This window comes from Sinohyriopsis cumingii, chromosome 4 (assembly GCF_028554795.1).
Source record: "Sinohyriopsis cumingii isolate HCF-2022 chromosome 4, ASM2855479v2, whole genome shotgun sequence".
Classification (NCBI taxonomy): domain Eukaryota; kingdom Metazoa; phylum Mollusca; class Bivalvia; order Unionida; family Unionidae; genus Sinohyriopsis; species Sinohyriopsis cumingii.
Genome location: NC_142964.1, coordinates 58,322,020 through 58,336,455, shown reverse-complemented (window position 1 = coordinate 58,336,455; position 14,436 = coordinate 58,322,020). Strand labels below are relative to the sequence as shown.

The window sequence follows — 14,436 nt, the reverse complement described above, 5'->3', positions numbered from 1 at the left end:
TGCATTCGTGCATCATTTTATGTTGTATGGTCCAGTGAACTTGCACTCGACTGCTTTTTATGTCTGAATTATAACCCTGTACTTTCAATAAATCATTTTAAATGGAACTTTAAATTCAATCACCTAAGTTGACAGGCAGTTCAGACGTTTAGCTTCTTAATTCTGTCATTTTATGGTGGTTTAATCAGGTATTAAAGTCGTGTTTGTGTTTTTGAAATTCTTTTGCCATTTTTATCTCTTGAGTTTTGAAATCTGCAGAGAGAATCTAAAATTACATAATAAAAATAATTGAACTTGTTTATGGAAAAATATTCCATAAATGTGCAGCAAAAATCCGTCAGGACATGGAGTTGATAGCTGTAAAAGAAAATGCATGAAAAGAATGAAATCCCTCTAGACAGATATCGATATTTAAGAATTGTGTTTGCATAATTGAGTTCTTGTTCTGCAAGATAGTGATCAGTTCTGTCTTTATACAAACTCTAGAGGTGCTTTTAGGTTTGGTTTTCCCTGGGAAAGGAATTATATGAAAGCTGTTACAGGGACTGTCATATTTCTCCTTGTACTGTGAGTTGACTACTTTTGATGGAGTACTTATTTTTGTGATTCTGTGGTTGCAGCAAATAATGAATTTAAAGATCTAAGACTAAAAATAGATTATTTTTATTTCTGGTTTTTGCATTAAGAAAACTGGGTCAGTTGGGTGAAATAAAATGCTAAAAATTCATTTTTCTGCCTCCAGTGATAGAAGAATTCACAAAGTCATCAAGCAGAAGATATGGTAGGTTAGGACATCAGAAACAAGGCTGTTTTCCATTTAGATCCATTGAGTACTGGTGGAAACCTCAGAACTCTGCAATAAATAAATTTAAGTTCAAAAGTTCAAAAAATGTTATTTCTTTGCAAAACTACAAAAAAAAAGATAACCACGAAAATAATTTTTTAAGAAGTTTTTATTTTTTTATTACAGACACCCAGAAAGATGGGTGGGGTGGGGAACCCAACCACGCATGATCACATTTTTAGCATAAAACCCAGCTGGGCCAGATATTTCTGAGTAGTGCAAAAACCCAGCTGGGTCTGGGTGGCCAGGACATGTACCTGTCCATCCCTAATAAAGACCCTTGAAGAACTAAGATACAAACATAAAGTGGTAAACACTAAATTTGGTGTATGCAGCAGAGTGTGCAGTTGGTATAAATGAATGGAAGAATTGTTTGTTTTGGCTAAACGTTGCACAAACGATACAAAACTGAATATGTGTGGCTTTATTATTAGATTTTGTCATAGAAATATTGCCACCAACCAGTTTTTTGAAAAAGATTAAGTGATAATGATAAGTGTACTTTTTTAGGAGGGAACAGAACATATTGAGCATTTGTTTTTGTCTACTGAGCCATTAACCACTTTTGGAAATTATTTGTGGAATAGATCCGAAAGTATGATCTGAATTTTACCTAAAAGATGTTTTTAAAGGAAATAATAGTTTTAATAATCTTTTTAACTGCCTAATTTTGCTTGCAATATGTTATATATAGATGCATCAAAACTTGCAGATTGCACCAATTGTTTGTCATACAAAATGCTGGAAATATGTAGTTGAAGTGAATGACAAAAATTGATAAGTTTGAGAAGAAGCAGACTGTGTTGTCAGCTGAGACTGGTTTTTAGCAGACTTCCTGTTGATGATACTCCTCCAGAACAGATGGTCATATCAACATGATGTTTTCAGCACAAGACTTCTTATGATGTCCACTTGCAGTGTTTCGGTGTCATGGGGCTCATGTTTTTTTTTCCCCTGTCCCCCAAACCCTTTAACTTGTGTGCCCTTCTGGGTGTCCTTTTTTGTCAGAAAAAAAACAACAAAAACAATATACATGTACATGTACCTACACGTTTTCTTTAGTGTATATTCACCCATGTCTGTGTTGGTGCTGCATGGAGATATGTCCAAATGTAAGATGACAATAAATATAGATGTATGTGTAAAAACATTTGGTCATTTAGTTGGTCAATGTTTGATGGCCATTGAAACTTCGTGTGGGTGTGGGGGTGAATGTGGGTGTGCATGTGTGTATGCATTTGCAAATATGCAAAACAATTTAACTTAATGCCCCATGCACCAGGTCAGGTCATAAAATGTAAAATCTTGACAAGTTATATTCACTAAAGAAAAGCAGAGGTTGAAAAATTGGCTTGTCTAACTTGAAATGGCAAGTAAATATTTTCGGCAGTCCAGTGGGATTTTCAATCATTTATTCAGGATTTTCCAGTGTTTCTCTTTAATGAAAATGATGTTCTGTTGAGAATATTGCAGACTGTGCTGACTGGAAGTCCATACTTTCTATCAGAAGTTTATTTTCCATTTGTTTTAATCACACTCATACAAGTGCTCCAGTCTTTATCATCAGTACTAATAAAGACCTTTCAGAGGGAGAGCAGACTGATCTCAATTTGTAATTACTTGCAACTGGTCTAGAAGAGTCACAGAATAAGTTCGAGATAATAAACTTACACATGATCAAACTGATGTTAAAATCAGTTAAAATCATCAGCTTTTATTATTTCTATAATAGCTAGTTGAGCAAGACTTTATTCTGGTCGAGTAAAAACTTGTATTACTTGCCTTAGTGGGCTTAGGGTCAGTGCTGTTTGCAATGGGACTCAACTTATAAGCAAGTAGATATGGTATGTAGCCAGATTTTGTTTTTAAAATTTATAAAAATAGAGACTAATTTAGAAATCGAAGTGGATGATCACATAACAAGATGAATTTGGAGTATCAAGCTGTAGTCTCTGTCACATTACGGTCTATCACATTATGTCAAGGTGGCATTAAATTTTTATTATATGGTACTGTGAATACTCGCTTATAAGGTGGGACCAACTGCAAACTGCACAGTCCAAGATCTGCTGTTGTATAATGTATCATTAGATCTGGGTCTGTGCAGCTTGTTAGGAGTAATCAGTAGAACAAGCAAAATAGATCCTGATCTGCAGGTGCATTAGGATTCAGCAGATCAGGGTTTATGTTGTTCACAGTTAAACATGACTTATAAGCTAGCATAGATACTGATAATATGATTAAATCCACTAATACCAGTGTACTGCCAGTGGAATGTACTTGCTTGTATGGTTCTATAAAACTAGATGTAAAGCCCATAATTACTTGAATTGAGGAAGAGTCTAATTATTAATGTGACCCTCAGATGGATGTATATCTTCTACTGAATCCAAGTTGTGGAACACCTGTAGGCTTTTATTTGTGACTTTTATTTTATTTAGATCAATTTTGGAGAGAATAAAATAAAGTGGGAGTTACAAATAAGCTGAATAGAGGAGAAGCTCTCTATTATTGATAGCCATCAAAAAGAGTTCAGCTGACAAAACATTTGCAATTGGTCGTTTTCTTGTGATTTCCCTGCAGTTAGTCGTAAATTACATGTAATAAAAATGGCACTTACAGCTGACTCCCTTGGCACTCGGCATTAAGAGATTAGTTTTAGGACTGGTGTCAAGATAATAATAATAATAATAATAATAATAATAATAATAATAATAATAATTTTACTTAAAGAGGGCAACACAATTAGCAAAGAACTAATATACCTTGAGGCACTCATACGAAGGAATTTATTTATTTTACTGCATTACTGAAGCCACTGGATGTATTGGGTTTGGAAGAAGGAAATAGAGTGGGCATTTCTATTCTCAACTGGAATACTATTCCAGAGCAAAGTTCCAGAGTATTAGAAACTTTTTTAAAATAAATCTTTATTTGGCTTGGGAATTTTATACAGTTTGGTATACATGGATCGCAGGTGGAGAGTATTGCCACGTAGCCTATACTGGAATAGTGATTGTAAATATTCAGGAGCACTATTATTGGATATCCTGTACATTAATTTGGCTTTTCTCAAATGGATTCAGTCTTTAACAGGTAATATCTTTAACTTACCAGCTAAATTTTCCCTGCATTCCTTCTGGATTGATATTTGCCCAAATGCGCTCTTTTAAAGATGAAGTTACTGATCAAAAGATGAATGCACATACAGAAAGTTCAGTTCTTTCATGATACAGTCAGTTATTAGCTGTATAGGTCTCTACAGAGTTACCTTTAGGATTAAAATCTCTGTGGATTGTTCAATCTTATCAGATCAATTGACAGTATGATAGATATATGATTCCACAAAGTGAAGTGCTGTCCTACAGAATCATCTGTCTAAATGACATGATAATGATGTGATAATTGCCACAATTGTACACACCATTATTATACCTGGTATTCAATTCACATTGCTATATTGGAAACCAGTCATGCTTGCATAACTAAGATATGAGATCATCAGTTTGGTTAAGTTAGTTGTCCTTTATAATTATTTTGTTAAAATTTGTTTATAAAATATTGTGTGCCTTTATACATGTGTGTATGTGTTTTTGTGGAAGGACTGTGCAGCTCAGGGTTCCAGAAAGGTCCTCAAAATGTACCCAGTTATGTGTCACAATAAATGTATTTTGATCTCACCCTTTTTATTGGATGACTCTATGGTGTTCATTATACAGACATGCCCATGTGAAAATAAATGTGCAAAATGTTTAATCTTAACCCCAGGCTTGCATTAGGATTTGATGCCCACTTTGTAGTTTATAATTTACATATTAACCCCCGGAGGTTTTTGTCATTTTCGCCTGAAATTTGAGTAGGAAACACATTTTGAAAGCTATTTCTGAACACATCCTAATACATCAAATTCCAGGTGATTTTCCAATAATGCCTAGTTGTGCTAGAAACATTGTTTTTCATTGGCTATTTGGCTCGTGCATGAGCAGAAGGGTAAAAGTTGGGATTTTTTTTGTTTTTTTGTTTTTGCTTAATGGATCCATTATTTTTGTATCGAGACTTTTCTTTATTCCAAATGAATATCTTATCCTACTTTTTTGCAAAGGCTCATCTATCTGTTTGCAGTTCAAACCAGTCTGCCTTAGATCTGAGACCAACAAGTCTAAAATCTGGACACAAAATCGGATTCCAACCACAGGCGAATTTTGGGTGGAAAAAAATCAGGTCCAAAAAATGAGTTTTTTCCCACTGTATTTTGTAGTACAACTAGAGCTTCCAGATTATTTGGTATCATTTGTAGAGCTACATCTGTCCACCTTTCTATAATACCACCCACTTTAGTGTATCATACATGACCTTGACGCTACAGAGCTCGGCAGTAGGCTACTACCTCCTGCCACGTAAACTCGTCGCCAGGGGTTAATGTGTTAAGGACCTATTTGTGTACTGGGAATGAGATACAATGGTCCATTCCTTTACGTCTAGGAAGGGAGTAGAGAGGCATGGGCTGGGGTGGGTACATTGTATGCATATGAGGAAAGTATAAGATATTCTGTATGCAGACATTGCTCTTACATAATCACCAACTTGGTTTTCTTCAGGTTACCTTAAAAGTTGAGTGGCACCCCCAATGTCCAAGTGGTCTAAGGTGATCACCTTTATAGACCACTGACATCTCACCCTTTACCATGTGGGTTTGAGTCTTGAGCTCAGTCAGAGGGGAATGTGACAAGCATACCACTAGCATCCCATTGGTTGATCGTTTTCTCAGGTTCTTCCTCCACCAGATATAATGTCCACCATCATGTGATGAAAAATAGTGTTAGACCCACAACAAGAACAAAAACATAATGTTAGTTTTTTCTACAAGTTTAATACACACAAGAGGTCAAAACAGCATTTAATTGCATAGTTTGCTCTTGTGCACACAATGTTGCATGCTTTTCTTGACCTCGATTGTTCATAGATAAGACAAGAACCATCACAATGGTGGGGGTGGAGGGTGTGTGAGATGTGTTACTGTGTGATTTGTTTTAATTTGACTGAGCTGGTAATGGAAAATGGTATAACCCTTAGTTGATCATGGGGTGTGCTGTGTTGCATTTAACTGAGTTATGAGTACAGAATCCTCTTGTGCAACCTAGAAACAAACTGTAATCTGTCATATGCAGTACAAGTGTGGTAAACAATAGAGCAAGTCTAATGCAGCCTTGTGGCATATTGTCATCAGTTATATGCAGTACAGATGTGGTAAAGAATATGTCTAATGCAGTCTGGTGTCATATTGTCGTGTATTGTATGTAATGCAAGTGTGTTACAGAATATGTCTAATGCAGTCTGGTGTCATATTGTCGTGTATTGTATGTAATGCAAGTGTGTTACAGAATATGTCTAATGCAGTCTAGTGGCATATTGTCGTGTATTGTATGCAATGCAAGTGTGCTACAGAATATGTCTAATGCAGTCTAGTGGCATATTGTCGTGTATTGTATGTAATGCAAGTGTGTTACAGAATATGTCTAATGCAGTCTGGTGGCATATTGTCGTGTATTGTATGTAATGCAGGTGTGCTACAGAATATGTCTAATGCAGTCTGGTGGCATATTGTCGTGTATTGTATGCAATGCAATTATGTTATAGAATATGTCTAATGCAGTCTAGTGGCATATTGTCGTGTATTGTATGTAATGCAAGTGTGTTACAGAATATGTCTAATGCAGTCTAGTGGCATATTGTCGTGTATTGTATGTAATGCAAGTGTGTTACAGAATATGTCTAATGCAGTCTGGTGTCATATTGTCGTGTATTGTATGTAATGCAAGTGTGTTACAGAATATGTCTAATGCAGTCTGGTGGCATATTGTCGTGTATTGTATGTAATGCAAGTGTGTTACAGAATATGTCTAATGCAGTCTGGTGTCATATTGTCGTGTATTGTATGTAATGCAAGTGTGTTACAGAATATGTCTAATGCAGTCTGGTGGCATATTGTCGTGTATTGTATGTAATGCAGGTGTGCTACAGAATATGTCTAATGCAGTCTGGTGGCATATTGTCGTGTATTGTATGCAATGCAAGTGTGCTACAGAATATGTCTAATGCAGTCTAGTGGCATATTGTCGTGTAATGTATGCAATGCAGGTGTGTTACAGAATATGTCTAATGCAGTCTAGTGGCATATTGTCGTGTATTGTATGCAATTCAAGTGTGTTACAGAATAGGTCTAATGCAGTCTAGTGGCATATTGCTGTGTATTGTATGCAATGCAAGTGTGTTACAGAATATGTCTAATGCAGTCTAGTGGCATATTGCCATGTATTGTATGCAATGCAAGTGTGTTACAGAATAGGTCTAATGCAGTCTAATGGCATATTGCCGTGTATTTTATGCAATACAAATGCATTACAGAATATCTCTAATGCAGCCTATTGGTATATTGTGATCTGTCATATGCAATACAAGTGTGTTACAGAATAGGTCTGATGCAGCCTATTGGTATATTGTGATCTGTCATATGCAATACAAGTGTGTTACAGAATATGTCTAATGCAGCCTATTGGTATATTGTGATCTGTCATATGCAATACAAGTGTGTTACAGAATATGTCTAATGCAGTCTAGTGGCATATTGTTATGTATTGTATGCAATGCAAGTGTGGTAAAGAATAAATCTAATGGCAGCCTATATTGTTGTTGTTGTTGTTGGGTTTAACGCCATTTTTCAGCACACAATAAGCTGTACATGGTGGCCAGTATTAATGGTGGAGGTAGAACACGGGGGGAAAACACCAGAAAGAACCACTGACCCTGTAGTGGCATATTCTCATCTGTTATATGCAATACAGGTGTGGTACAGAACAGGTCCTACAGTATGTGGTCATGTGGCATTTATCATCTATCATACATGCAGTACAAATGTAAAGAATAGGTCTAATGCAGCCAAGTGGCATATTGTCATCTGTCATATGTGCAATGCCAGTGTGGTACAAAGTGATGTAACTTGCAAAGTGGTGGAAATTTAAGGAATTCTGTGGAGCTTATTAAAGATGATGGACTAGATCACTCCTTTTGTCTGAAAAAATTGACTAACCCTGTATTTTATAAATTACCAGTACTAGCCTGTCAAACCGTTTTTTTCTTCAGGAGGTGGGTGGGTGGGTGATTGGGATGATGGACCATCAGACAGCTCAAGAACAGTATTCTTGGTCTGCTTGTTAAATAAGACCCATCATATTAGTTGAAAATAAATATGGCAAAAGAAGAAAAATTATCCTGACAAGGCAATCCCTAAAATCAAGCACACACAATTTGTCTGCAACCTGTTGAATTGCTTGATGGCAAATGTTCCAGGTCTGGAAAGGAATCAACTACTACTAAATATGGACTGTATATTTGTTTCTTCTGTGAAGAGAGGCATGAAGGGAGCTGACCCCTGTTCCTTCATGATCACAGGATTTTATAAATTAAGGCCAAGTCCAAAATAAGGCTACTTTTAGTAAAACATTTTACTGCAAAAGTTAAGATTTTCATTATAATAAATATGAAGGAAAAATTGGATGCTAATCAGATTTTTGAAAATCAAGAACCATGAAAAATGTAATTATATAATTTTCTGATATTTATTGTAATTGAAAAGCGTAATATTTAGTATTAATATATAAAGATGTCTCAAGTTCTACTTTGCATAATTTTTTTAAAATTTTCATGTGTTTTATGTATGTTCTGTGGACCTTAGTAAATATTTGCATGTCAGCCTTTTGTTGCTGGGCCAGTGCTTTATTTATGCGGACATGGACAGAGTAAGATTCGACTAGTCCTCAGATCAATTAGTGTGAAATTTTCAGGCTCTGAGGTGTGTTGAGTTTCTCTTGAACATGTATCACTTCAGATGAAAATGGATATGATGGGCATGGCATCAAAATATGAAAGGTTAATTTGAAATGTAAAAAAAAAAGAACAAAAGAAGATTTGAATCATTCTCATCCATTTTGTGCTTTTATTTAGCCTGATCTGTTTGGGGGTTCAAGCTGCAGAAGGTTTGGGAGAAGGGAAAACTATTTTAGATTTACAACTTCTATGTCTGAGGATCTACCTGTTTGCTTGGAATTATAAATGAAAAAGTTTGACCCAGATCTGTTGGTACATTATGCGATGGTAGACTTAGCTTGATGCAGTTCACAGTTGGTGTGCCATGCTTATGAGCAGATATGGCTTGTGATGAGTCTATTGACCCAAAGGGTCTTGAATTGTTTAAGGGCTCCAGTGTGATGAATGGGCTTGTTTTTCAGATGTCATTTAGGGATAAAGGAAGCCCATAAATCAAGTGACAGTTTCTCTAATTGTCTGTTTATCCTTGAGATGTCCTTGAGATTTCTAAGCAACACTTGTATCTTCCATCTGTTGCCCATTATTATTTGGATGTAACAAATTTGTCCCATCATGCTTTGTGACTGCTTTTGTGGATGAACAGTTTGACTAGCTGCATAAATCAGGATTTGAATCATCACCACTTTTAGATTTAACTTGTGTTTTGTCTACCTTCTGTACTTGCTTATAAGACTAGACCAACTGCAAGCTGCACAGACCCAGATCTGCTGTTGCATAATGCAGATTTGGTCTGTGCAGTTTGTTAGGAGTAATTAGTACAACAAACAACATAGACCCTGATCTGCAGGTGCATTATGCTATGGCAGGTCTGGATCTTTGTTGATTGCAGTTTGACTTGACATAATAGGAAGATACATACTGTACGTCATTGTCTTACTATTTGTACATGAACCATTATTTCTTTAATGTATTTGCTTGAAAAGTTTGTGTAGAAATGGTGTATATGGCAGTGAATAACAGGATTTATGGTAACCCTTTAGCAGCAATGAAGTATAATGTAAAGCATCAGGTAAAATTTTGGATGCAGACAACATGTTCACTTTTTCCAACATGGTTCCTCTTATCAAATGAATCAGTGTGTAAGCATTGCAACAGTTGGCATTTGTGAGGAATGAGATTGTCCTACTGAAGCACATATTTTCTTGATGGCTATAAGTTACATGGAAATAAAAAATGACTAAAGTAAAGTTTCAGTTTGTTTCTTATTTAAGGGATCAAGACAAGCAATCATATCCTGTCATAAAGAAGTGAAGATTTTGTTTCTTTGAGAAGTAAAATATCCGTTGATTTAGGTGACTTGTATTTTTAATTCATTTTCTTCCTGCTTTTGATCCTATCTTTTTCTTGAAGTTAATCATCAAAAATAACATTGTCAATATTACGAATACTGACAATAATAGGATAATGACTTTAAAGATGGTTATACACTGGCCTTGACGTGAGATAATATTGAGTAATAAACTGATGACTACCAGTCCAGATGTCTAGAAAATGAATACAAAATTAGTTTATATATGCCTAATGCAAACTTGTACACTGTCAAACCTGTTTTAATCAGACACCTGTGGAAAGTGAGAAAATCTCCTAATACAGGTATCTGTTTCAAATATGTTAATTTCTGCTGTGATCATTTTTAAGGGATCAAGGAAAAGTGTGTTCAAGACAGGTGGCTGCTTAATGAAGGTACCCATTAAAGCAGGTTTAACTGTAGATTCAAGCAGTAATAAAGACTTCCAAAGTTCTACTTCTTGATTAAAGTACCATATATACTTGCTTGTAAGATGAGTCCAACTGCAAACTGCACAGACCCAGATCTGCCATTGAATAATGCACCAGCAGATTTGGGTCTGTGCAGTTTGTTTGGAGTAATCAGTAGAATAAACAACATAGACCCTGATCTGCTGGTGCATGATTGCCCTGCAGATCAGGATCTTTCTTGATTGCAGTTTGTCTTTTCTTATAAATGAGTACATACAGTACCTACCTTATATATCTGTGTATGTCAGCTCCAACTGCAAACTGTACAGGCTCAGATCTACCATTGCATAATGCACTGGTAGGTCACGGTCATTGTAGTTTGTTTTAAATGTATTCAGTAGAACAAAAACATAGATCCTGATCTGCCTGTGAAGTATGCTATGGCAGACCAGGGTCTGTTTTGTTTGCAATTGAACCCAACTCATATGCAAGTATATATGGTAATTTCATACAGTACTTTTCATGTAAACATGGAACTGCAGTAACTCATTGGTATTGCAGTTTATTTATAATCTAAGGTTACGGGGGTGGGGGTGGGGGTCATACCTGTCCAGGACAGCTGGTGTCAGCTACGTTGATGCTCATATTTCCTCAGCATGATATAGCCAAAAAACTGTTCAAAGTCTCCTTAAAAACCAACCAACAACCCAATCATGCTGTCCAAAGGTTCCATGGAATATACAGATTACGGGTCTGACTACCTTAACAAGGAAAGGCCACGAGTGGCCAAGTGGTCTAAAGCGCTCTCTGTTACGGATCACTGCCATTTCACCTCTGTCTTCGTGGGTTCGAGTCTCTGATTCGGCTAATGTGAGTATATGAGAAAGCTTGCCAGTTGCTTCTCATGGGTTGGTGTTTCTTTCTGGTTTTTTTCTGGGTTCTTCCTCCTCCATTAATACTGGCCGCCATGTATAGCCTATCGTGTGCTGAAAAATGGCATTAAACCCTACAACAACTACAGCAACAACCTTAACAAGGAACACATTACGCATTTAATTACCATATATCCTTGCCAATAAATCAAACTGCAAACAAAACAGATTCATATATGCTGTAGCATAATGCACCTGCAGATCAGGGTCTATGTTGTTTGTTCTACTGATTACTCCTAATAAACTACACAGACCTATATCTGCTGGTGCATTATGCTCTGTGCAGTTTGCGGTGGGACTTTTCTTATAAGCAAGTATAGAAGGTACTGCAGAATTAAACTGGATCCGTTACCCTACTATTTAAGGAACCAGTTTTTTTTAAAATAAAGTGTTTATAATGAGAGTGTGTTGTTTTATCAGTTAGTTCACAAATTCTTTTTCTGTTTGGCTGAAATTGAGTAAAACATTCAACTTAACTAGATCCAAATCCATAGAACTGCTACAAAAGCATCAGTCAGACCTATCAATTTCTACATTTTTGTGTGCAAATGATATTGCTTTTATCAGTGCTAGTATTGGATTGCATTGATAGTATCCTGCTGTAATTTGCTTACATGAAAATAAGTGTATGTGGAAAGAAGAGCACACAGGTCCTTGTTAGTTTGGTGGCAAAAAAATGCCCTGGATTTATACTGGTATCAATTTAAAGACATAAATTGATTTTTCTGATGATACTTGAGTACTAGTTGCATGATTAGGAATAAAATTGACTTTTCTGATGATGAGTATTAATTACATGATCAGAGATAAATTGACTTTTTTGATGATGAGTGAGTATTAATTGCATAATTAGATAAAAATTGACTTTTCTGATGATGAGTGAGTATTAATTGCATAATTAGATAAAAATTGACTTTTCTGATGATGAGTGAGTATTAATTGCATAATTAGATAAAAGTTGACTTTTCTGATGAGTGAGTATTAATTGCATAATTAGATAAAAATTGACTTTTCTGATGATGAGTGAGATTATTAATTGCATAATTAGATAAAAATTGACTTTTCTGATGATGAGTGAGTATTAATTGCATAATTAGATAAAAATTGACTTTTCTGATGATGAGTGAATATTAATTGCATAATTAGATAAAAATTGACTTTTCTGATGATGAGTGAGTATTAATTGCATAATTAGATAAAAATTGACTTTTCTGATGATGAGTGAGTCCAAAGTACATGATTAAACATAAATTGACTTTTCTGATTTGTGAGTACTAATTACATAATTATAGACATAAGCTGACTTTTCTGATGATTAGTGAGTGCTAATTACATGGTTAAACATTGAGTTTTCTGATTTGTGAGAACTAATTACATAATTAGAGACATAAGCATACTTTTCTGATGAATAGTGAGCACTAATTACATAATTAGAGACATAAACTGACTTTTCTGATGATTAGTGGGCACTAATTACATGATTAGACATTGACTTTGCTGATTAGTGAGTACTAATTACATAATTAGAGACATAAAATGACTTTTCTGGGTTCTTCATCCACATGGTATACTGGCCATCATGTATAGCCTACTATGTTTTGAAAAATGGTGTTAAACCCAATCAGATCAGTGTAAAATAAGGTAATTTAAAAAAAAGAAACTTTACTAATAGCATATAATGTATTTCATCATCATCAAGCACATATGAAATTTAAGTGCATGTGACCTTTGCTAATTGTTAAAATAGGCATACTGTCTATACTTGCTTATATATATAGTCCAGCTGCAAACTGCATTGACCCAGATCTACCATCACATAATGTGTCAGTAGATCTGGATCTGTGCAGTTTTATTATGAGTAATTAGTCAAACAAACAACATGCACCCAGATCTATGAGTGCATTATGCAATGGCAGATCAGGGTCTAGCTTGTTGCAGTTGGACTTGACTTGCCAATTACATATGGTATATATGCTTGTTATTCAGATTTAAAAGATATAGGTCATGCAGTGCAGCCAAAGGTTTTATGGTGCTTGCTCAGGAGTTCTCTGTGATCTTTGTTTACTTGTCCTCAACTTCAAATGTAAAAATGTCAGTATTCAAAACATATTTTGCTCCTTGAATATGAGGCCACTTAACTATAGTATAATTTATACAGAAGAAAATAAATGTTTGCTTTTAATGGTATCACTTGTAGAATACACCTGGTAATAAAGTACTCTTTGCTCCCTGACCCCCTAGAGTTTGTGTAAAACCTTTGTAATCTTATTCCAAACAGGCAGATTTTTATAACAGGATATCATATCAATGTATTTGACTGTGCACCCCTGCCTGTCACCAGGTTCAAATTTTCTTAATTGAAAGCACTTGTACCAGTCCCAACCCCATCTCACTCAATGGAGCTATCATCTGCAGAATTGTCTACATTTTCCATACTTTATTACAGGATTCTATATATAGATATAGAGACTATCTCAGGTGATTTGTTAGGTAATGATCAAATACTTTACTTATATGATTTTGTAAAGCAGTCAGGGGGAGCTGGTTGAGTATTTAATGAAGAAAGAAAAATAAAACAAGCATTGTGTGCATGAGTTGAGTGCAGTATAAATATACTTCATAACATTTGTTCATCTGCAACTTGTACTGACTTGGATCCCACATAGCACAGTGAATGTGTGTAGGCCAGGTTTCATGTTTGTTGTTTGATAATTTGAAGCAAACATTTTGATCCTTTTTTACATTTATTTAAATCTTGGTGAAGCACTACATGTCATCTAGCTAGAAAATAAGTGTATTTTGGTTAGACCATGTCCAGGAATGATTAAATATAAACCATTTTCAGTGGGGGCCCCAAGTGGCCGAGTGGTCTAAAGTACTCTCCGTTACGGATCACTGCCATCTCACCTCTGTCTGCGTGGGTTTGAGTCTAGGATTCGGCCAATGTGGGTATGTGAGAAAGCTTGCCAGTAGCTTCTCGTGGGTCGGTCGTTCTTCCCAGGGTTTTCCTGGGTTCTTCCTCCACAATTAATACTGACCGCCATGCATAGCCTATCATGTGCTGAAAAATGGCGTTAA

At 35.6% G+C, this 14,436-nt stretch overlaps 1 protein-coding gene across 11 annotated transcripts in view; it reads left to right on the top strand.

The window, feature by feature from the left end:
* The window catches only part of LOC149801223 (uncharacterized), a 238,899-nt gene that overhangs the window by 69,489 nt on the left and 154,974 nt on the right, over positions 1 to 14,436 (top strand). The window lies entirely within an intron of this gene.